This window comes from Ailuropoda melanoleuca, chromosome 1 (genome assembly GCF_002007445.2).
Source record: "Ailuropoda melanoleuca isolate Jingjing chromosome 1, ASM200744v2, whole genome shotgun sequence".
Taxonomy (NCBI): Eukaryota; Metazoa; Chordata; class Mammalia; order Carnivora; family Ursidae; genus Ailuropoda; species Ailuropoda melanoleuca.
Window position 1 is genome coordinate 209,020,700 of NC_048218.1, and position 4,401 is coordinate 209,025,100.

The window sequence follows — 4,401 nt, forward strand, 5'->3', positions numbered from 1 at the left end:
TTCCCCCAAAATTAGAATAGAATTCTATTCAAAAGGAAGTCAAAGAGGAGTGCAATTGAGTAGAAGAGGAAAAAAAATGGGAAATATCGGAGTACATACATTGCAGGAGTAAATACTGTCTCCTGAAACCCTGATTCTAATCGTGCAGGTATCTAATGAGGTTGTCATGCAATCTCACTGCCCAGACCGTCAGCGTCAAGTCAGTACGCACTCTCCTTTCTCTGATAAATACAGGAACCTGGAGGAATGAAGAGCCCCCGACTTGCTCGTCTCACTCGGCGCTGAGCAGCTAAGCAGCGGCTCTCAAGGTGTGGCCCACAGCCAGCAGCACCGCTTGGGAACCCGTTGGAAAAGCAGATTTGCAAGGGTCCCACCCCAAGTCCACTGAATTAGAAACTCTGGGTGTGAGGCTCAGAAAACTGTCCTAACAAGCTGTCCAGGTGGTTCTGTCCTGATGCGTGGCTGCGGCAGGGACACTTGGCTGGCCAGGTGTGCAGAGGGTCCTTAAGCCATATCTACACAGTGTCCGTAAGCGCCACAGTGGTTTAAGTCCACAAATTAACCTGTTGATGGAGAGCTTGGGGTTTCCCTTCTCTTCACTTTTGTAGCTAAAATTCGTCACAGGTTTCGTGTCAACTGTTACTTGACTCAGCCCTCCGTCCCAGGCGGCCTCGCTGCTCTCAGCCCAGCTCTAGGCCACAAGTCCTGCCTTTCGGAGACACTCCGCCTGACTTTGGTGGCCTGATTTCACAGTCCATCCTTCCTAGCTTCTTTGACTGCCCTGGAAAATGTCCAGTGTGTGTTCGTCCGGGTGCCTGACTGTTTTCATCCAGCGCATACGCCACTGGTCAGATACGAACAATGTAGCAGATATGTGCCATCCGATAATCTCAAGGGGGCAGGCCTCTAGGAGGGGATTTTTTTTTTTTCTTTTTTGGTTGGAGAGCTGGATAGGAGCACAGAATGGACTCGTGCTTGTCACATCAACCCAGGGAGATAATTGCTTTCTCTGTCCCGTCTCAGGCTGGGTCAGATTTTGTGACAAGATAGAGCCAGCAGTCGACTCTTGAGTGGTTGACAAAGGACATTCTGGTTCTTTGCTGAATTCGAACTCTTTGTCCATCTAAATGTGTCCTCTGTCTTGTTCCCATATCCTTCATCTCTTTTGAAAAATGGTAGTTCAACAACTTTAGATGATGAATTAAGATTGGGTGACGGCCCACAAAAAGGCATTTGACCTTTTTAACGTGACTCAGCTCGACCTCTTCTGTTTCTCTCTCAAGTATTTAAATTCTTCCAAATGCTTTTACTCTAGAACCACGTAAAATAATTGCCGAGTTCTCCTGCCAGTGTTTCATCTGTGCTTAGTGTCATAAACACTCCACTAGGAGTTGTTCTTTAAGAGACTGCGTGCAGACATCTGCTTACTTCAGCACAACTCACTTCGTACCCCACCCAGCGCCAAAGCACCTTCCAAACCTGAGTGCTGAAGCCGCTTGAATGCGCTCACCTGAGCACGCTGGTGCTGTCCTCGAGCACTTCTAGAATTCTCCACGTGCCCGAATCCAGGTGCGGCTCGGTTTCAGCTGTCTGGCAGAGGAAATCCTCTTTCAAGTTGGCATGAAATGCTGAAAGGAGAAAGGGTCCCCCTGTATCAGCGTCAGAACAGTATTCCTGTCTGTTCTGAGGGGCTCAGCTTCTGAAGAGAGAGAGCGTGGGAACAGGTGAACGTTTTCTGGGGCTCACCTGTGCTGCGCGAGGCATGCTGGCCCTGGTTCCGGGTGTCCTGATTGGCAGGCCTGGGGCTTAGAGGAGGCCATGGAGACAGATTCCCTCCAGGGGTCCCTGAGAAGGGAGCCAGTGAGTGGGGCTTAGGGACACATTGCTTGTCCTGGCATAAAGGAGGAACAGGGGAGGAGACAAGCCGTGTACATGGGCAAATACACCACGTGACTTCAGGAGTGAGTGAGAACAAAGGAACCAAAAAGGTATCTGTGAAGTCAAGGCCCTCCCACCGCCCAGCCGAGGCGCTGCTGACGGCAGGTTCCCCCTCTGCCGTGTCATGCAGTGGTTCGGGGAGAACACGCGTCCCTGCCCCAAGCCAGAGGCACTAGGCCTCCTGGTAGTGCTGTGGTGTGGACGAGGTTCTCAAGCCCTTTCCCAAGTCCAGTCTGCAAGTAGACATCGTGTGGGGTGGGGTGTAGGGGACGGAACGGTGAGCACACCCCAAAGTGATGGATGCCTCAGCCAAGGTGAGAACACCACCCAGGGGCCAGTGAGTGCGGCAGACAGACTTTGGGGTGAGCCAGCATCAAATCCTTACTGGAGACCCGCCCGGGTCAGCCCACGCGGAGGCTGCTGTCAGCCTTTGTGTTGCTGGGTCATCCTCGCCAGGGAGAAATCATTTCAAGTGTCCCGGGCTTTGAAGGCCAGCACTCTCCAGTCGTGGCCGAGCACAAAAGCATCACACAGAGCAATGGGACACATCTTCCTCCAGTGGCCTTAAAGGAACTCAGGCTGCCATGTTGTCAGTGAAATGATCGGAGAGCAGTGACTCTCTGGAAGGAAAGGCAAGCTCGTGGTCTCTTGGTCAGCACTCTGCTCCCACCACAGGCCACACATCAGCCATGGCCCACTTCGTGGCACTGAGGATATTGGGCTGACCGAACGTATGCGGCAGTTACACGTTGTTTCTCCAGCCTCTTCCCCTTCCGCAGCCTGGGGGCGGAGATGCCGTTGACCCCGTTGGTTTACCTAATGGGACATTGAACCAAGATGCCATGGATGTCCAAAGGTGCTTTTTAATTAACTACTTCCTGAGCAAGAAAAAGGAGATGCTATTAATGCAGGAGATGAGGTGATCAAAATTTAATCTGCAAACAAAAGCCAAAGGAAGTGGCTGAATCTAGAAAGGGAGCTCAAGTTAGGAAGGGAAAAGAGAGACTCTGAACAGGAGGTGGTTGGCCGGACCTGGCCTGTTACTGGCAAGTGTCACTGACTGTGTGACAGTGGAAGTCAGGTACAAGCAAGCCCAGGCCACCGCTGGGGACGCGTCATCCAGAGACGTGTTTCCTGCACAATGACGGCCCACCCTGCCGGCAGAAGTCAGGTTCGGTGGGACTCTGCATGGGACACCCTTCCTGCCTCCGCACTGCTCACTCCCAGGAGAGCCTCCCAGCACCGCCAGGCGCTGTCTCCTTTCCCTGTCCCTCTCCACACTCCCAGGATGGGCACAGAATGACTTCCGCGTGACTAGTGAAGCTCAGGACAGTACTCGCCACACGCTCACAGGCAGGGACTTAGGAAACGAGGAGCCAGAACCGAAGGGTCCGTTGTCTCTGCTCCTTCCCCCGATCATTCTCTTCAAGGGCCAGCCTTGGAGGAAACTGAAACGTGTTTATTTTATCAATAATTGCTGGTGCAGATCCCCATTTCTTCATATAAAGAGGAGGCTATCACGGTGACTCCGTGAGGCCGTTTTGCGGACCTGGCATGCGTCGTGCACCCCACACACCCCGTCAACGGCTCCTCGTCGTAAAGGGAGACAGTTTGGGCTACATTTGGGGCTCTACGGAATTTGCAGGTACATCATAACTTTTTTCAACCATGCTTTGGTATTTGCTGATTTTTTAAAATTATTGTGTTTTTTTTTTAAAGCTTTTATTTATTTATTTGGCAGAGATAGAGACAGCCAGTGAGAAAGGGAACACAAGCAGGGGGAGTGGGAGAGGAAGAAGCAGGCTCACAGTGGAGGAGCCTGATGTGGGGCTCGATCCCATAACGCCGGGATCACACCCTGAGCCGAAGGCAGACGCCCAACTGCTATGCCACCCAGGCGCCCCTAAAATTATTGTGTTAAAACATAGATAATATAACATTTACCATTTGACCCTGGTTAAGTATGGTTAAGCGACATTAAGAACATTCTCCTTGTGCAACCATCACCACCATCCTTCTCCAGCACATTTCCATCTTCCTGAACTGAAACTCTGCCCCCGTGAAACCCTCATCCCTGTTCCACCCCCAGCCCCTGGAGCCCACCCTTCTCCTTTCTGTGTCTCTGGGTGCCTCATGTGGGTGGAATCGGGCAGTGACTGGCCTATCTCAGTATAGAGTCTGCAAGGTTCATCCGTGTAGCATGTGCCAGGATTTCTTTGCTTTTTAAGGCTGCACATGCTGATTTTTAACTGAATGACTTATAAACAAAATTCCTGGAAATTTGTAGCCTCCTTTTATGCAGGACATTCTCTGTGCCTCCAGAAATATGACTCGATCTGTCAAGGTCCTAATGGGCGCACATGAGGAGACTTCACAGGTTTTGGAGTCAGACTCTAGTCGGAATCCCAGCCCCACAACTACCAGCTGTGTGACCTTGAAGAAGTTGTTTTACGCCGTTAGTCT

At 51.5% G+C, this 4,401-nt stretch overlaps 1 protein-coding gene across 1 annotated transcript in view; it reads left to right on the forward strand.

Moving 5' to 3' along the window:
* Positions 1 to 4,401, forward strand: part of DPP6 (dipeptidyl peptidase like 6) — a 737,488-nt gene that overhangs the window by 279,539 nt on the left and 453,548 nt on the right. The window lies entirely within an intron of this gene.